At 41.3% G+C, this 20,679-nt stretch overlaps 1 protein-coding gene across 8 annotated transcripts in view; it reads left to right on the forward strand.

Moving 5' to 3' along the window:
- The window catches only part of RPRD2 (regulation of nuclear pre-mRNA domain containing 2), a 106,133-nt gene that overhangs the window by 25,757 nt on the left and 59,697 nt on the right, over positions 1 to 20,679 (forward strand). The gene's annotated exons all lie outside the window — the stretch shown is intronic.

Here is a 20,679-nt window from a genome sequence, read left to right on the forward strand (position 1 = left end):
TTGACTTCCTCCTTTCCTATTTGAATAACCTTTATTTCTTTTTCTTGCCTGATTGCTCTGGCTATGGCTAATGCTGGATTTTTATGAGTGTTTACATTACTCTCAACAATGTAGTGTTTACATTACCTCACGTGTGGGTGGCTGCACATGTGTCTTTAAGTGTGTGCATAAGTTATGATAAATTTTAACTTTTTAAAATAGATTTGTGTATATTTAATGGTGGTAGTAAATGAGAAAATAGACTAGTGTTTACATAGTTTTTATGCGTTCATGACATACCTAATTTTCTCAACTTTTAGACTACATGGTTCATCTGTGAGTTTTTTCAAATTGTTGTAAATCTCCTAAAATTTTGAAAATGTATTTGTTGAAAAATCCACACATAAGTGGGACCCGTGCAGTTCAAACCTGTGTTGTTCAAGGGTCATCTGTCTAAGCATGTGTATACTAGTTAATGGATAAGCACTTCAGAGTACAGTGTGTTAAATGAGAAGGGAATAGGGCCAATGAAAGAGCCTTGGGAACTCCAGAGTTTCAAGAGTTAGTGCAAAAATAGGTGTCTTAGGGAGAGGATAGGATCAGAACAAAATGGTTTCTCAGAAACTAAGGGAAGAGGATGTTTGCCAGAGGGCAGGAGCATGATTGTGCTGGGTTGAGGTGTACTGTTTCTGGTCATGTGACAGGCTAGATCTTTTGCAGGATCCTTTCACCAGAAATATAACTAAATCTTGAAGAAGTTGCAACAGACAGTTCTTTTTATTTTCTTTCTTTCTTTCTTTTTGTTTATTTGTTTTGTTTTGAGACAGTTTCACTCTGTCACCAAGGCTGGAGTGCAGTGGCGCTATCTCTGCTCACTGCAACCTCCAGCTTCTGGGTTCAAGCAGTTCTTGTGCCTCAGCCTCCTCAGTAGCTGGATTACAGGCAGGCGCCATGACACACAGTTAATTTTTGTATTTTTAGTAGAGACAGGATTTCATCATGTTGGCCAGGATGGTCTTGAACTCCTGACCTCAGGCGATCTGCTTGCCTCAGCCTTCCAAAGTGCTGGGATTACAGGTGTGAGCCACTGCACCTGAACGTTCCTTCCTTCCTTCCCTCCTTCCCTCCTTCCTTCCTTCCCCTCTCCCTCCCTCCCTCCCTCCCTCCCTCCCTTCCTTCCTTCCTTCCTTCCTCCCTCCCTCCCTCCCTCCCTCTCACTCTGTCACCCAGGCTGGAGTGCACTGGTGTGATCTCAGCTCACTGTAACCTCTGCCTATCCTCCCATCTCAGCCTCGGGAGTAGCTGGGACTACAGGGTTGCATCAGCACGCCTGACTAATTTTTGTATTCTTTTATAGTGACGGGGTCTCGGTATGTTGCCTAGGCTGGTGTTTTTTTTTTTGAGACGGAGTTTCGCTCTCGTTACCCAGGCTGGAGTGCAATGGCGCAATCTCGGCTCACTGCAACCTCCACCTCCTGGGTTCAGGCAATTTTCCTGCCTCAGCCTCCTGAGTAGCTGGGATTACAGGCACGCGCCACCATGCCCAGCTAATTTTTTTTGTATTTTTAGTAGAGACGGGGTTTCACCATGTTGACCAGGAATGGTCTCGATCTCTTGACTTCGTGATCCACCCGCCTCGGCCTCCCAAAGTGCTGGGATTACAGGCGTGAGCCACTGCGCCCGGCGCCTAGGCTGGTCTTAAACTCCTGAGCTCAAGCAAACCACCTGCCTTGGCCTCACATAGTACTGAGATTATAGGCATGAGCCAGTGCACCTGGCCCAGACATAAATTTTAAATAAAATTTTAGCTTTGCAGTAGTTTTAGATTTACAGAAAAGTTGTGAAGATAGTAAAAGAGCTTGTGTGTGTGTGTGTGTGTGTGTGTGTGCGTGTGTTTGTGTGTATCTCTGCCTTGGCCTCGAAAAGTGCAGGTATTATAGGTGTGAACTACTGTGCCCACAGTTTTGTTGTTTGTTTGTTTTGAGACAGAGTCTTGCTCTGTCACTAGGCTGACTTTGTTATGTATATGTAGTAAATCTTCAAGAGTAGCTGTAAATTGGGTAAAAACAGAATATATAACTTTCAGCCACTAGAAGCGGGAGAACAATTTAAAAAATAAACTTCTCAGCCTTGGCTCATGCCTGTAGTCTCCACACTTTGCGGGAGCTGAGGCAGGAGTATTGCCTGAAGCCAGGAGTTCAAGACTAGCCTGGGCAACATACATAGCAAGACTTTGCCTTTACTAAAAATACAATAAAATAAAAATAGCTGAGCCTGGTGGTGAGTACCTGTAATCCCAGTTACTAGAAAGGCTGAGGTGGAGGGATTGCTTGATCCCAGGAGTTCCAGATTGCAGAGAGCTGTGATTTCGCCATGCCCTCCAACCTTGGCAACAGAGCAAGACCCTGTATCAAAAAAGAAAAGAAAAGAAAAAACTTCCCCAAAAGGCAAGGAGGTATGAAGGGAATAAAGAAGTATGAAGCATAGAAAAGGCAGGGCAAATATAAGCACAGCATAAAATGACAGAAACAAGTTCAAATATATCAATCACAGTTAAACATAAAGGAATCTTAGCAGTTGAAAGATAGGGATGATCTGTTTAGATTTTTTTTTTTAATGTAGCTGTATAGAAAGCCATATCCAAAATAGAAAAGTTAAAAGGCAGTTACTTTTAAACAAAAGACATACCACTATGGTAACTGTATAAATAAAAATTTTAAGACCCCAAAAAACATTAGTAAAAATAGAGGGCTGGGTGCAATGGCTCAGGCGGACAGATCACTTGAGCCCAGAAATTCAAGACCAGCCTGGGCAATATAACGAAATTTCATCTACAAAAAATATTAGCTGGGCATGGTGGTACACGCCTGCAGTCCCAGCTATTTAGGAGGCTGAGGTGGATGGATTGATTGAGCCAAGTAGGTCCAGAATGCAGTGAGGTGTGATTATGCCGCTGCACTCCAGCCTGGGCAGCACAGAGAGACCCTGTCTCAAAAAAAAACAAACCAAAATCCAATGAAAAACTGTTGGGTGAAAGACTTTTGAGGAGCAGTATACGGTATTCCTGCAGTGTGAAAGTATCACCCCATAGATTATGAATTACAAATTGATAATTATAGATTATTAATTATAGAGGGAAAATATGCCTTTATAATGCAGAGGGAATTTGGCATCAATAGTAGTGGGATGGCATGAAAATTATGTCTCTTGATGGAAGGTAGTAGGCAGTATACAATGCCAGCAATGTTGTGTTCTTACCAAAAATGTTTAACCTTAATCTACTCTTGAGAAAATGAATGAATCCTGAAATGTGGGATGTTCCTCAGAACACCTGGCTTAGATGTTCAAAGTCATGAAGAATAGGGAGAGGTGAAGGGACTCTCCTATATAGAGAGATATTAAAGAGATGAAAATCAAACATAAGAACTTTAGTTCTTGGAGTGAAAAAAAGCAAATGTAAAATAACAGTATATATTTTTTAAAAACCCAACTATAGCCAGGCGCGGTGGCTCAAGCCTGTAATCCCAGCACTTTGGGAGGCCGAGGCGGGTGGATCACGAGGTCAAGAGATCGAGACCAACCTGGTCAACATGGTGAAACCCCGTCTCTACTAAAAATACAAAAAATTAGCTGGGCATGGTAGCGCGTGCCTGTAATCCCAGCTACTCAGGAGGCTGAGGCAGGAGAATTGCCTGAACCCAGGAGGCAGAGGTTGCGGTGAGCCAAGATCGCGCCATTGCACTCCAGCCTGGGTAACAAGAGCGAAACTCTTGTCTCAAAAAAAAAACAACTATAAACAATCTGGCAATTGGTGGGAAATTTTGATAATGAGCTTTCTGTTAGCCAATGTTCCTGATTAATTTTTTTAAAATTATAATGGTACTATGATTGTATAAGAGAATGTTCCTTCTGAAATATTTATTGATGTATTGCTGTCTACAATCTACTTTAAGATGGTTTGGCAAAAGAGAACTTAGTTTAGAATATATAGAGAGATAGGGCCGATGTGGCAAGATATTAACAATTGCTAAATATAGGTAAAATTAGGAATGTTTACCGAACTTTCAACTTTTTTGTGGAGTTTTAAAATAAATGAATGAGGCCAGGCGTGGTGGCTCACACCTGTAATTTCACACTTTGCGGGGCCAAGGTGGGCAGATCACTTGAGCTCAGGAGTTTGAAACTAACCTGAGCAACATTGTGAAACCTCATTTTTATAAAAAAAATACAAAAATTAGCCAGGTGTGGTGGTGTGCACCTGTAGTCCCAGCTACTTGCGAGCCTTAACTAAGTGGGAGGATCGCTTGAGCCTGGGAGGCAGAGATTGCAGTCAGCCAGATTGCACCACTGCACTCCAGCCTGGCTAACAGAGTGAGACCCTGCCTTTGAATGAATGATTGGTTGAATGAATGAATGGATTAAAAAAAGAAGAAAAATTAAGGTGAGGAAACACCAAGCACAGAGTTTTATTGAACTTTCAAGAAACAAATTCTAATTTTATAGTAAACTTTCCGAGAACACTAGTTTGTTCCACGAGACAAGAATAACCTGGATACTGCATGGTGGCTCTCGCCTGTAAACCCAGCACTTTGGGAGGCTGAGGCGGGCAGATCGCAAGGTCAGGAGTTCGAGACCAGCCTGGCTGATATGGCTCTACTAAAAATACAAAAAATTAGCTGGGCGTGGTGGTGCACAAGTGTAGTATCAGCTACTCGGGAGGCGGAGGCAAAAGCAAGAGAATCACTTGAAGTCAGGAGGCAGAGGTTGCTTTGAGCTGAGATCGAATCACTGACTCCAGCCCGGGTGACAGAGGGAGACTCTGTCTCAAAAAAAAATAACAATAATAACCTGGATACCAAAACCGGAGAAGAAGAGTAAGGGCAAAGAAGATTATAGGCCAATAATATTTATAAATCTAGATATAAAAATCCTGAATACAATATTAGAAAACTGAATCCAGTAATATATAGAAATATTTTATTTATTCCAAGAAAGCAAAGGTAGCTTTACTTGAGACAATTTATAAATTTCATTTGCTGTATTTACAGAAAAATACATTCACAAAATTCATTCTTCATGTAAATGGATATTGTTGGCAAATAGAAATAAAAGGGAACTTCATAGCCTGATAAAAAAGTCTTAAATACAAAGAGATACTATAATGGAAAGACTATCACATTATAAAGCTGTTCCTCCAAATTGATCACTAGATTAAATGTGCCAATCAGAATCCTAATAGAATACATCAAGGAATTTGACAAGCCGTTCTACATTTATGTGAAACTGGAAAGGCTTGAGAATAGCAAAGACACGAAATGCAGGGATTTGGCCTAGTCAGATACCAAGACATAATTAAACAGGGAGTATAAGGGCGGGCCCGGTGGCTCAAGCCTGTAATCCCAGCACTTTGGGATGCCAAGGCTGGTGGACCACCTGAGGTCAGGAGTTCAAGACCAGCCTGGCCAACTTGGCGAAACCTCATCTGTACTAAAAAATACAAAAAATTGGGCTGGGCGCGGTTGCTCACGCCTGTAATCCTAGCACTTTGGGAGGCTGAGGCGTGTGGATCACAGGGTCAAGAGATTGAGACCATCTTAGCCAACATGGTGAAACCCCATCTTTACCAAAAATACAAAAATTAGCCAGGCGTGGTGGTGCGCACCTGTAGTCCCAGCTACTTGGGAGGCTGAGGCAGGAGAATCACTTGAACCCGGGTGGTGGAGGTTGCAGTGAGCTGAGATGGCACCACTGTATTCCAGCCTGGCGACAGAGACATCAGAGACTCCAGCTCAAACAAACAAACAAAACAGGCAGTATGAAATATGTACATGGATAGCCATATTGACCAGTAGAATAGAATGTGGAGCCCACAAACAGATCTGTGTATTAACTGGCATTTCTGACAGGGGTAGCAATGCAGATCACTGGGGAAAAGGAGAAAACTATTCATTAGACTGGGACAGTTGCATTGTAATACAGTAAAAAAAGGAACTCTCACGCTATATACAAAACTTAACTTTTTTTTTTTTTTTGAGACAAAGTCTCGTACCATCCCCTGGGCTGGAGTACAATGGCTCGATCTCAGCTCACTACAATCTCTGCCTGCTGGGTTCACATAATTCTCCTGCCTCAGCCTCCCAAGTAGCTGGGATTACAGGTGCACACCACCACAGTAATCGGCTAATGTTTTTGTATTTGTAGTAGAGATGAGCTTTCACTATGTCGGCCAGACTGTTCGAGAACTCCTGACCTTGTGATCCACCTACCTTGTCTTCCCAAAATGCTGGAATTATAGGCGTGAGCCACTACACCTGGCCAGAACTTCTTTTTAAAAGTGTGTGTGTGTGTGTGTGTGTGTGTGTGTGTGTGTGTGTGTGTTTTGTTGTTTGGTTTTGTTTTTTGAGACAGGATCTGCCCTGTCACCCAGGCTGGAGTGCAGTAGTACAGTCTTGGCTCACTGCACCCTTCACTTCCTGGGCACAAGCCATCTTTCCACCTCCGCTCCCAAGTAGCTGGGACTACAGGCACACACCACCATGCTTGGCTGATTTTTGTATTTTTTATAGAAACGGGATTTTGCCATGTTGCCCAGGCTGGTCTCAAACTCCTGAGCTCAAGCCGTCTGCCTGCCTCAGCCTCCCAAAGTGTTGGGATAACAGGGGTGAGCCACTGCTCCTGGCCACAAAAGTTACTTCTGCATAGGATAAAGACAAATACAAAAGGCTACCTAAACAAAGATTTTATCAGAAAATAAAGAACATCTTTATAAATATAGTATAGAGAAAGAATTCTTTTTTTAATTAAAGTTTCTTATTTCCATAGATTGTTGGGGAACAATCTTTAGTGGTGATTTGTGAGATTTTGGTGCACCCAACCTCTGAGCAGTATACAGTGAACCCAATTTGTGGTCTTTTATCCCTCACCCCCTTCCAACCCTTTCCGTCTGAGTCCCCAAAGTCCATTGTGTCTTCCTTATGCCTTTGCATCCTCATAGCTAAACTCCCACGTATAAGTGAGAACATACGATGTTTGGTTTTCCATTCCTGAATTACTTCACTTAAAATAGTGGCCTCCAGTCTCATCCAGGTTGCTGCTAATAAAATTAATTCATTCCTTCTATGGCTAAGTAGTATTCCATCATACATGTTTTTCTACCACAGTTTCTCTTTACTCTTTGATTGATGGGCATTTGAGTTGGTTCCACGTTTTCGCAGTTGCAAATTGTGCTGCTATAAACATGGATGTACAAGTATCTTTTTCATATAATGACTTCTTTTCCTCTGGATAGATAGCAGTAGTGGGATTGCTGGATCAAATGATAGTTCTACTTTTAGTTCCTTAAGGAATTTCCATGCTGTTTTCCATAGCGGTTATGCTGTTTACCTTCCCACCAGCAGTGTAGAAGTGTTCCCTTTTCACTGCACTCACACCAACCTCTATTAATTTTTGATTTTTTTATTATGGCCACTCTTGCAGGAGTAAGTTGGTATTTCATTGTGGTTTTGATTTGCATTTCCCTGATTATTAGTGATGTTGAGCATTTTTTCATATGTTTGTTGGACATTTGTATACCTTCTTTTGAGAATTGTGTATTCATGCCCTTAGCTCACTTTTTGATGGGATTGTTTCTGTTTTGTTTTGTTTTTTTCTTTTTTCTAATTTGTTTGAGTTCATTATAGATTCTGGATATTAGTCCTTTGTTAGATGTCTAGATTGTGAAGATAAGTCCCAAAATTGTATCTTCGTTTGTATTATATTTGCCTTTGGGTTCTTGGTCATGAAATCCTTGTCTAACCCAATGTCTAGAAGGGTTTTTCCAGTGTTATCTTCTAGAATTTTTAGAGTTTCAGGTCTTAGATTTATGTCCTTGATCCATGTAGAGTTAATTTTAGTACAAGGTGAGAGACGAGGATCCAGTTTCATTCTCCTACATGTGGCTTGCCAGTTATCCCAGCACCATTTGTTGAATAGGGTGTCCTTTCCCCACTTTATCTTTTTGTTTGCTTTGTCAAAGATTAATTGGTACCACCATCATCCTTCACGGAATTAGAAAAGACAACCGTAAAATTCATATGGAACCAAAAAAGACCCTGCATAGCCAAAGCAAGACTAAGCAAAAAGAACATCTGGAGGCATCCCATTACCTGATTTCAAACTGGCATAACAATAGGCACATAGACCAGTGGAACAGAAGAGTATAGGGAAAGAATTCTTAAATGAGACCCAGTACGCTAGCCATAACAAAGAGTGTTTACCGCAATAAATATATATATATAAATTCAGCATTATTAAAATTAAAATTTTCTTTTTCTTTTTTTTTTTTGAGACGGAGTCTCACTTTGTCACCCAGGTTGGAGTGCAGTGGCACGATCTCAGCTCACTGCAACCTCCACCTCCCAGGTTCAAGCAATTCTCCTGCCTCAGCCTCACGAATAGCTGGGATCACAGGCGCCTGCCACCACCTACAGCTAACTTTTGTATTTTTAATAGCGACAGGATTTTGCCATATTGGCCAGGCTGGTCTTGAACTCCTGACCTCATGGGATCCACCTGCCTCAGCCTCCCAAAGTGCTGTGGTTACAGTCATGAGACACCACATCCTGCCTTAACAACATTTTAAAAAGACAATAATTTCTTAATTTTGATGAAGTTCAGTTTATTAAAAAAAATTAAGAGATTATGTTTTTGTTCTATGTAAGAAATAATTTCCTAGCCTAAGGTCATAAAGATCTCCTATATTTTCTTCCAGAAGTTTTATTTTAATTAATTAGTTTATATTTTGAGAGGGGATCCTGCTTGTTTACCCAGGCTGGAGAGCAGTGGTGCCATCATAGCTCAGTGCAGCCTCGACCTCCTAGGCTCTAAGGATCCTCCCATTCTACCCTCCAGCGCAGCTGGGATCACAGACTCAAGCCTCCTCACCCTGACTAATTTTTTAATTTTTTTTTATAGAGAAAGGTCTTCCTATGTTTCCCAAGCTGGTCTCAAACTCCTGGGCTCAAGTAATCCTCCCGCGTCTGGCATAGAAGTTTTATAATTAGGTTTTACATTTAGGTCTATAATGCATTTTGAATTAATTTTTGCAAGTAGCCTGAGGTATGGATCAGTTTTTTTTTTTTTTTTTTGAGATGGAGTCTTACTCTTTTGCCAGGCTGGAGTGTAGTGGCACAGTCTCAGCTCACTGCAACCTCTGTCTCCTGGATTCAAGAGATTCCCCTGCCTCAGCCTCCTGAGTAGCTGGGACTACAGGCGGGCACCACCACACCTGGCTAATTTTTTGTATTTTAGTAGACATGGGGTTTCACCATGGCCAGGATGGTCTCGATATCCTGACCTTATGATCCACCTGCCTCAGCCTCCCAAAGTGCTGGAATTACAGGCATGAGCCACCACACCCGGACTTGGATCTGTTTTTTAAATGGATATCCAATTGTTCAAGCACCATTTATTGAGAAGCCAGTCCTTTCATCATTAAATTGTCTATGCACCTTTCACCTTTATAAAAAATCAGTTGGCCCACATACTTAATATACTGTCTTGATTACTATAGCTTGTATGGAAGTCAGGTAGTGTCTTCTAACAAAATTTTCGAAACAATGTTGGTTATTCTAGGTCTTTTGTTTTCCTTATAAATTTTAGAATCAGCTTGTTGATTTCTACAAATAATCCTTCTGGGATTTTGATTAGAACTAAATTGAATGTAATTTGGGGCAGAATTGTTAACTCTATTTAGTCTTTCATAAATATGGTATTTCTCTCCATTTAGGTTGTTTTTGATTTCTTTCATCAGTGTTTTATACATTTTTCAGTATAGAGATCTTGTGCATATTTTGCTAGATGATATCTAGGTCTTTCATACTCTTATAAATGGTACTGCTTTTTTTTTTTTTTTTAAGAAAAATTTAATTTCCCCTTTTTGTTGCCGTGTGAGATTATAATTGACTTTGGTGTCCTGCAACCTTACTAAACTTACTTATTATTTCAAGTACCTATTTTGTAGATTCTCTGATTTTTCTATATGGATAAATCATGTCTATACATAGAGATGGTTTAGTTTTTTCCTTTCTAATCTATATACCTTTTCTTCCTTTCCCTTGCCTTATTGTATTGGCTAAAACTTTTAATATGATGGTGTTAGCAGTCCCCAACTAGAAGAGACCGGAATGGGGTTGGTTTTGGGATGAAACTGTTTCACCTCAGATTATCAGGCATTAGGTTATTCTCATAAGGAGTACGCAGCCTACATCCCTTGCATGCACAGTTCACAACAGTTTGTGCTCCTATTAGAATCTAATGACGCCACTGATCTGACAGGAGGTGGAACTCAGGAGGTAATGCTTGCTTGCCTACTGCTCACCTCCTACTGTGTGGCCCAATTCCTAACAGGCCACTGGGGTTGGGAAATGCTGTGTAGAGGAAGGGTGAGGGTGAACGTTCTTACTTTTCTCCTCTTCTTGGGGGGATAGCTTGGTTTTCCACCATTATACATGATGTTAGCTGTAAGTTTTTAATAAATGTCCTTTGTTTGAAGAAGTTCCCTTATATTTCTAGTTTTTTGACACTTTTTATCATAAATGAATGATGAATTTTATTGATTCTTTCACAATACTTTTTTTCCTTTTTCTTTTCTTTTTTTTTTAAGAGACAGCATCTTGGCCAGGCATGGTGGTTCATGTCTGTAATCCCAGTACTTTGGGAGGCTGAGGTGGGTAGATCACCTGAAGTCAGGAGTCTGAGACCAGCCTGGCCAACATGGTGAAACCCCGTCTCTACTAAATATACAAAAATTTGCCATGCATGGTGGCATGTGCCTATAGTCCAAGCTACTTGGGAGGCCGAGGCAGGAGAATTGTTTGAATGTGGGAGGCGGAGGTTGCAGTGAGCTGAGACTGTGCCACTGTACTCCAGCCTGGGAGACACAGTGAGACTCCGTCTCAAAAAATTAAAATGAGACAGTTGTCTTGCTTTGTTGCCCAGGCTGGAGTATAGTGGCATGATCATAGCTCACTGCAGCCTTGACCTCCTGGTCTCAAGCAGTCCACCTGCCTGGGCTAGGATTACATGTGTGAGTCACTGCACCTAGCCCCTTTCATAGTACTTTTGATGAGGTTTTAATGGGAAACATTGGCAATTGTAAAGTAAAACATTTGCATACCTGTCTTCAATTCAGCAGTTCTACTCTTGTACATGTGCCCCAGAATACAGGTATAAAAATATTCATATCAACATTATTTACCGTCTAAAAATGTAGAGAACAGGCCAGGTGTGGTGGCTAATGCCTGTAATCCCAGCCCCAGCACTTCGGGATGTCAAGGATCGCTTGAGCCTAGGAGTTTGAGATCAGTCTGGGCAGATGAGACCTGTCTCTACAAAAAAATAAAAACAGCCATATGGGGTGGCACATGCCTGTGGTCCCAGCTACTCAGGTGACTGAGATGGAAGGAATGCTTGAGTGCAAGAGGTTGAGTCTGCAGTGAACTGTAATTGCACCACTGCACTCCAGCCGAGGTGACAGTGCAACAAATCAAGATCCCTGTTTCAGAAAAGAAAAGAAAATGTAGAAACAACCCGAATGTCCATCAGCAGCTCAATGGATAAAACTGTGGTATATTCACAGTGAAATATTTTACTGCAGTGAAATAAATGTACCAACCTAGGTATATATTATAAAATGAAAAGTAAGCTACCCTTCGTCTTTTTTCACTCCATACCCCATTCCATTTTGAATAATGTCTAATATTCTTGTAGAGTGATTTAATACTTGCATACCTATACATTGTTTTTCTTTCAACTGTGGTAAAGTACATATAACATTGACCATTTTAACCAATTTTAAGTGTAGGTGCAGTGGCATGAAGAACATTAACATTGTTATGCGTCCATCACCACCATCCATCCTCAGAACCTCTTCTCACTTTCCAGACTAAAAGGGTATACCCATTAAACCATAACTCTCCATTCCCAGCCCCTGGCAACCACCGTTCTACTTTTTGTCCCTCTGAATTTGACGACTACTAGGTACCTCATGGTAGTGGAATCATATATTATCTGTTCATTTGTGACTGGGTTATTTCCATAATATGATTTTGCAAGGTTTATTTATATTATGGCATATGTCAGAATTTTCTCCTTATGGGTAGATAATATTCCATTGTAGGTGTATACCACATTCTTTGACCCAATTTTTTTTTTTTTTGAGATAGAGTCTTGCTCTGACCCAGGCTAGAGTATGGTGGCATGATCCCAGCCCACTGCAACCTCTGCCTCTCAGGTTCATGCAATTCTCATACCTCAGCCTTTCGAGTAGCTGGCACTACTGGTGTGCTACTTTTTGTATTTTTAGTAGAGACAGAATTTCGCCATGTTGCCCAGGCTGATCTCAAACTCCTGAGCTCAGGCATTCCACCCATCTCAGCCTCAAGTGAGCCACCACACCCAGCAATAATTCTGTTTCTTATAGCTGAAGTGGATGTCTGCTAGGCTGTATCAGATCTCATCCAAATAAAAAAATTATTTTTGAAGTGGGGTCTCCCTGTGTTGCCCAGGCTAGTCTCAAACTTCAAACTTTGAACTCTGAACACCTAGGCCCAAGCAGTACTTTGAGTAGGTGGGGTTACAGGTGTCCGCCATTGTGCCCGGCCTCATCACATATTTTTTTAAAAATCTGTGTTACTTACATTCAAGAGATCCTATGTATTCAGAATTCAGTCTCTGTTGTATACCCCATTTTAACATGTATTGAAGCTTTAGTGCATGTCTCCCCATTATAACGTAGTATCATTTCAGTGCTTATTAGTTTCTTGAATTCAGACTGTCATATCTTACTTATTCTTACCTACTATAACATGTGCTTTGCATGACGTGAGTAAAAAAAGTAGGAAAATTTTTAAATCTGTTCCAACATTTCATGGACTCTGCCAAGTATTGCTGAGGTTGTCTGCAGGATAGGGAAAAGAAATTGATGCTTGGAGTTTTTCCTTTGGAGGATTTGGTATGGTTTGTCACAGATTTTTGTGGTTCCCAGCTCCTAGGTGAAAATGAGAACTGACAAGAGAAGAATGTGGATTGTTGTAAAAAACAAAACCAATGCCTGGAACAAATGCAGAACTAATTATTAGGAGAGATATCTGCACGTAAAAGACCACCTGAAAACAGGAAAATAGTGATTAACTCCTAGCTTAGGTCTTTGGCCCTTAGTTCACAACTTAACATTAACATCATCTTATCCTCTTATTTGCTTATCGGCCTGCTTTCTTACCTGTGATTAGGGCTGGGAGGATCATTTGAGCCCTGGAATTGGAGGCCGGGCTGGGCAACATAGGAGACCCTGTCTCTACAAAAATTTAAAAAGTAGCTGAGCTGGCTGGGTGCAGTGACTTAGGCCTGTAATCCCAGCACTTTGGAGGCTGAGGTGGGCGGACCATCTGAGGTTAGGAGTTTGCCACCAGCCTGGCCAACATGGTAAAACTCTGTCTCTTCTAAAAATACAAAAATCAGCTGGGTGTGGTTGCAGGCACCTGTAATTCCAGCTACTCAGGAAGCTGGGGCAGGAGAATCGCTTGAATCCAGGAGGTAGAGGTTGCAGTGAGCTGAGATCGTGCCACTGCAATCCAGCCTGGCAACAGAGTGAGAATCCCTCTCAAAAAAAAAAAACTTAACATTTTACCAAAAGCTATACTGGTTCTTTGGACTTTGGTGGAGTTTGTTTGTTTGTTTTTGTTTTTGTTTTTGTTTTTTGAGACAGAGTTTTGCTCTTGTTACCCAGGCTGGAGTGCAATGGCGCGATCTCGGCTCACCACAACCTCCGCCTCCTGGGTTCAGGCAATTCTCCTGCCTCAGCCTCCTGAGTAGCTGGGATTACAGGCACGTGCCACTATGCCCAGCTAATTTTTTATATTTTTAGTAGAGACGGGGTTTCACCATGTTGACCAGCACGGTCTCGATCTCTTGACCTTGTGATCCACCCGCCTCGGCCTCCCAAAGTGCTGGGATTACAGGCTTGAGCCACCATGCCTGGCCCTGATAATTTTTTTTTCTTTTAGTAGAGGTGGGGTTTCACGGTGTTAGCCAGGATGGTCTCTATCTCCTGACCTGGTAATCTGCCCACTTCAGCCTCCCGAAGTGCTGAATTACAGGCATGAGCCACTGTGCCTGGCCAACTTTGGTTGTTATTTTATGTGGTCTTGGAGTTTATAGTAAATAAACTTCCCATCTCTGTAGGGTAAGGTAGTTATACAGCTGGAACTGGACTGTATAAATCGTAATTTTTTTGAGACATTTTACTAGAAATATAGGAAGATAATACTCATTTAATTTCGATATATTTTGCTTTAGAATAAATAAACTATATCCTCATTTTTCTCATTTGTTTGCAAACCAGTGGAAATCTTATCACAGTCTCAAGCCAGAATTTGGGAATTGTTGTACCAGGTCATACTGTTTCTTGGGAAATTTTGTGTATTAGATAAACGGAGAAAGTCAAGGCACAGTATCTAACTGAAAGCTGATTAGCTCACATTGTATTATAAAGGTTTTATGGGAAAATCTTCCAAGTGTTTTTTTGTTTTGTTTTGTTTTTGTTTTTGAGACAGGGTCTCTGTCATCCAGGCTGGAGTGCAGTGGTATAACAATGGCTCACTGCAGCCTCCACCTCCTAGGCTCAAGCCATCTTCCCACCTCAGCTGCAGGCCACAGGTGTGTGCTAATGGGCTCAGCTGGTTTTTTTGTTTTTGTTTTGTTTTAATTGAGATGGAGTCTTGCTCTGTTGCCCAGGCTGGAGGGCAGTAGCATAATCTTGGCTCACTGCAACCTCCACCACCTGGTTCAAGTGATTCTCATGCCTCAGCCTCCTGAGTAGCTGGGACTACAGGTGTGCACCATCATGCCCGGATAATTTTTTTTTGTATTTTTAGTAGAGATGGGGTTTCACCATGTTGGCCAGGCTGGTCTCGAACTCCTAACCTCAGGAGGTGGTCTGCCCGCCTTGGCCCCCCAAAGTGCTGGGATTACAGGCCTGACCCACTGCACCCAGCTGGTTCAGCTACTTTTAAAATTTCTGTAGAGACAGGGTCTCCTGTGCTGCCCAGCCTGGTCTGCAACTCCAAGGCTCAAGTGATCCTCCCAGCTCAGCGAGATTACAGGTGTGAGCCACTGCACCCAACTTCTCCCAAGTTCTTTTTGCAAATGTGTAATTTTACAACTCCTGGTCTCAGATATGCTCTGTTATTGGTGATAGTAATGTTGGTATTAAATTGTTAAACAATGTCCTGGTTAATAACATTGTTTTCTCAATATACTATTTGATTTAGTAGGTTTCTAGATAATCATATATAACAATGTTTAACAAATTTTCTGAGTAGTATATTAAGTAACTGGTGCATTGATACCTTATGAACCTTAACAGACTGCTTTGAGGTTTTTAATTGAGATGTGGCTCTTTCAGTGTATACTCGGGACTTGGGTTCTGCAGTCAAAACACAAAATGAAATTAGGCTTGAAAATATTTGAAATTTTTAGTAACTACATTTTTTGTAAACAGCCTTGTACAGAAATATATACATATATACATATGTGTGTGTATATATATATGCATGATTTGTGCTGTATTTGGTAGCATATAATTCTGTAGCGTGAATCATATTAAGAGATTAAAGCAGCTGAATGTCTTGATGTGTCTACGAAGCACATGTAGAGAGACTCAAACTTCCTGGTTTTTCTGTCTCTCATCATCTTCATGAAGATAATATTTCTTCTGGGTCTTCATTAGTCAGTATTTCTCTGTGGCCTCAAATGTCTTTCTGACACACAGTTTCACTTTCCTAGGTTAACCATGCCAAAAATATTAAGTGGAAAATTGCAGAAATAAACAATTCCTAAGTTTCAAATTGTGCCCCGTTCTGAGTAGTATAAGGAATCTCATGCCATCTTGCCAAGGACAGGAACCCTCTCTTTGTCCGTTGTACCCATGCTGTTGATGCTCTCTGCCCGTTAGTGGCCCTGTCATACTGACTGCAGGGTACTGCAGTGTTTGTGTTCAAGTAACCCTTAGTTTACTCAGTAGTGGTCGCAAAGCACAAGAATAGTGATGCTGTTAATTTGGATATGCCAAAGACAAGCTGTTAAGTGCTTCCTTTAAGTGAAATGTCAAAAGTTCTCAAGAAAATAAATCATATGCTGAAGTTGCTAAGATCTGCAGTAAGAATTAATCTCCTATCTGTGAAACGATGAAGAAGGAAAAAGAAAGTTGTGCCAGTTTTGCTGTTGTACCTCATGCTGCAAAAGGTGTGGCCACGTTGCTTGATTAATTGCTTAGTTAAGATGAAAAAGGCATTAAATGTTTGATGGAAGATATGAACAGAAATGTGTTTCAGTGGACAGCAGATTTTGGACTGTCTGATTTCAGGCATCCTCTGGGGGTCTTAGAACATATGCCCCGAGGTTAAGGAAGGACTACTGTAATTGCCTTTACCCCTGAACATTTGTTTAAAGTTCTTGTTAATTGTTTTCTCTCTCACACTCTGGCTTAGTTGTACTTACAGGTAAGTTATGTTTTATTTGAGACAGAGTCTCGCTCTGTTGCCCAGGCTGGAATGCAATGGCACAGCTCACCACAACCTCTGCCTCCCAGGTTCAAGCAATTCTCCTGCCTCAGCCTCTTGAGTAGCTGAGGTTACAGGTGTTTGTCACCATGCCTGGCTAATTCTTACTGTTTTTTAGTAGAGATGGGGTTTTACCATGTCGGTCCAGCTAGTCTTGAACTACTGGCCTCAAATGATCCTCCCTCCTAGGCCTTCCAAAGTGCTGGGATTACAGGCATACGCCACCATGCCCAGCCAAGTACTTACAGGTAAATTCTTTTTCTTTTTGAGACAGAGTTTTGCTCTTGTTGCCCAGGCTGGAGTCCAATGGCCCAATCTCGGCTCACGGGAACCTCCGCCTCCCAGGTTCAAGCAATTCTCCTGCCTCAGCCTCCCAGGTAACTGGGATACAGTCATGTGCCACCACTTCTGCCTAGTTTTGTATTTTTAGTAGAGATGGAGTTTCTCCATGTCGATCAGTCTGGTCTTCAACGCAACCTCAGGTGATCTGACTGCCTTGGCCTCCCAAAGTGCTGGGATTACAGATGTGAGTCACTGCGCCCAGCCAGTAAATTCTTACAAGTGGGAATGTGATATGACTTCCAGTAATGTACGTCTCTTGATATCTCTAATTTTTGTATTAGTATATTCTTTATACTTCATTCTGTAGAGCATATGGTATTCACATAATACTTTTGGTTATTGGGTATGGCACATAAAGTGCTAGGGTTCTCACTGTTTCTCAGTCCCAACAAGAACATCTCATCAGAGGTGTTTAAGGTACATTTAAAGTTCATTTATTAATGTGTCCCCAGATAAACTTAATGGTAAATCTGAACCCCTAAGCAAGAAGTTAAGGTCCTTTTTTTTTTTGAGATGAAGTCTTGCTCTGTTGCCCAGGCTGGAGTGCAATAATGCAATCTCAGCTTACTGCAACCTCTGCCCCCCAGGTTCAATCAATTCTACTGCCTCATCCTCCTAAGTAGCCAGGATTACAGGCACCCACCACCAAGCCCAGCTAGTTTTTGTATTTTTGTATTTTTCGTTTCACCATGTTGGTCAGGCTGAGCTCGAACTCCTGACCTCAGGTTATCCATCCACCTTGGCCTCCCAAAGTGCTGGGATTACAGGTGTGACCCACCGTGCCCGGCCCACATATACATTACTTAATATACTGTATTTACATAGTGGTATATGTTCATTTTTCTTACCTGTTTTCACTAACTGTCATGCAAGCATCTTCATGTTATTTATCAACCACGTAATACGGATGTACCATTACTTAACTGTTTCCCTGTTACTATTCTTTAGCTTGCTTCTAGTTTTTCTACAGTTATAAATAACATTTTTGTCCATGTGGCTTTTCTTTTTGTTTCTCCTTTCTACAGCCTATTTTATAAATGAAGAGACAGACCTAAGTTAATGAAAATGAATCTTTTTCAAGAGTTACAACTCAGATCTTTGGACTCTCCTGCTGATGCCCTTTCCATTATACCAAAATGCTTGTTTTCTATAATTGAAAGACTGCATGGGTTGAAAACATTTTACTTATCAGCTATCTTAGCCCATTGTTGGAGCAAGGCAAGGTAGACATAAAATATTAATAATTCAAGTTAAAAATAATCTAAATTTCTCCTACCAAGTTAACAGTTTTATTTTGTAGGTACTTAGACTTAAATCAGTAACCTTCCACTTTCCTGTTGTTAATCCCTTTCCCCTTCTCCATAATAATTAAAAGAAGGTTGAATACTTAGACTGTAGGTTGTTGAGGAATTGATGCTGTAAGAACACTGACTATATCTAGATTAACTTCTGCAACAGCCCCTAAAATTCCTCACTGAACCTAGTTCCTACTATGCTTTGCATACACAGAAGCCTTATGGGATTGTTAGCCAAACGGAAGAGATTACTGCTTTTTTTCCCCCTGTTCTTCTTTTCCTTCTCTTTTTTATTTCTGATTTATTTATTCAAGAAATAGTTACTGAAAGCCTACTAAGTGTTAGGCAGTATTCTAGGTGCTGAGAATTGAACAGTAAATAAAACTGACAAAAATGTCTGCCCTTATGAGGCTTATATTCTCATGGGAGAGATAGGCAGAAAATAAATTTTATAGTATGTTGGAAAATTATGTGTTATTTGGGAAAATGAAGCAAAGAAGGGTGGGTTGTTGGCATGATGTTGCATTTTTTTTATTGAGACGGAGGCTCGCTCTGTTGCCCAAACTGAAGTGCAGTGGCACAGTCTTAGCTCACTGCAACCTCTGCCTCCCAGGTCAAGCGATTCTCCTGCCTCAGCCTCCTCAGTAGCTGGGAGGCTGTGCCACCATGCCCAGCTTATTTTTGTATTTTATTTTATTTATTTGTTTTATTTATTTTGAATTGGAGTCTCACTCTTGTTGCCCAGGCTGAGTGCAATGGTGCAATCTTGGCTCACCGAAACCTCCACCTCCTGGGTTCAAGCTTCCCGAGTAGCTGGGATTACAGGCATGTGCCACCACGCCTGGCCAATTTTTGTATTTTTAGTAGAAATGAGGTTTCTCCATGTTGGTCAGGTGGTCTCCATGTTGGTCTTGACCTCAGATGATCTGCCTACCTCGGCCTCCCAAAGTGCTGGGATTACAGGCATCACCCACCGTGCCCAGCTGATTTTTGTATTTTTAGTAGAGATGGGGTTTTACCATATTGGACAGACTGATCTCAAACTCCTGACCTCAAGTGATCTGTCTGTGTCAGCCTCCCAAAGTGCTGCGATTAAAGATGTGAGCTACTTCGCCAGGCCTGATGTTGCAGTTTTAAGTAAGATAGTCAAGGACATATTAACTGAGAAGGTAACATTTGAGCAAAATTTAAATGCAGTGATTGAATGAGCCATGAGAAATACGGGGGAAGAAAGTTCCAGAACAGTGAGCTTAACAGACTGTGAGGCAAGAAGTCAGCCAGGTGTGTTGTAGGCCTTGTAAAGACAGCACAGTGGCCATTGTGGCTACAGTGGAATCAGTGGTGATGAGGATATTGGGTCAGGGAGATAACACAGTGGCAGATTGTTTAGGATTTATGCCTAAACATGCCCAGCTAATTTTTTTATTTTTTAGTAGAGACAGGGTTTCACCATGTTGGCCAGGATGGTCTCAATATCTTCACCTCATGATCCTCCCACCTCAGCCTCCCAGATTGCAAGGATTACACACATAAGCCACTGCACCCAGCCATCAATTTATATTTTTAAAGGATCACTCTCTTTTCTGAGTTGAGATTAGACTGAAGCCAGGCAAAGGTAGAAGCAGGGAGACTCGGTAGGAGGCTGCTGCAATAATTCAGGCAAAAGATGCTAGTGACTTTGACCACAGGCAGTGTTGGAGGAAGTAAGTAGTGGTTGGAGTCTGTGTATTTTTTTTTTTAGCTTGTTGATTTTGAATAATTTCAAATGTTAAAAAAAATTGCAAGAGTATTACAAAAACCTTCTGTGTACTTTTCACTCAGATCCCCCAGTTATTAACATTTTAACATATTTGCTTTATCTCCCTTCTCTCTCTCTGCGGGCACGCACCCTTTTTTTTCTGAACTATTTAAGCATATGTTGCAGGCATGCTTCCCTATTTAGTACTTTGGTGTTCATTTCCTAAAAGGAAGGATATTTTCCTTATACAGTTGTATTAGTCAGTTTGGCTGCCATAACAGAATACCACAGACTGGGTGGCTTAAACAAAGACATTGATTTTTTCACACTTGTAGAGGTTGCAGAGTGCAAGATTAAGGTCCACTTTAGTCTCTGGTAAGGGCTCAGGGCTCCTCCTGGCTTTGCTCTGTCACCCAGGCTAGAGTGTAGTGAAGCGATCATGGCTCACTGCACCTTCAGCCTCCCAGCCTCCAGTGATCCTCCCACCTCAGCCTCCAAGTAACTACAGTTGTGTGCAGTTACACCTGGCTCACTTAAAAAAATTTTTTTGTAGTGATGGCATCTTACTGTGTTGCCCAGGTTGGAACTAACCTCATAGAGTTGTGCTGAGGATGTCAGTTAATATCTGGTATATAGAAAGTATTAAGTATTTGTTAAATAAATTAAAAATTATAGGCTGGGCGTGGTGGCTCACACCTGTAATCCCAGCACTTTGGGAGACTGAGGT

The sequence above is a fragment of the Callithrix jacchus genome, chromosome 18, assembly GCF_049354715.1.
Source record: "Callithrix jacchus isolate 240 chromosome 18, calJac240_pri, whole genome shotgun sequence".
Taxonomy (NCBI): Eukaryota; Metazoa; Chordata; class Mammalia; order Primates; family Cebidae; genus Callithrix; species Callithrix jacchus.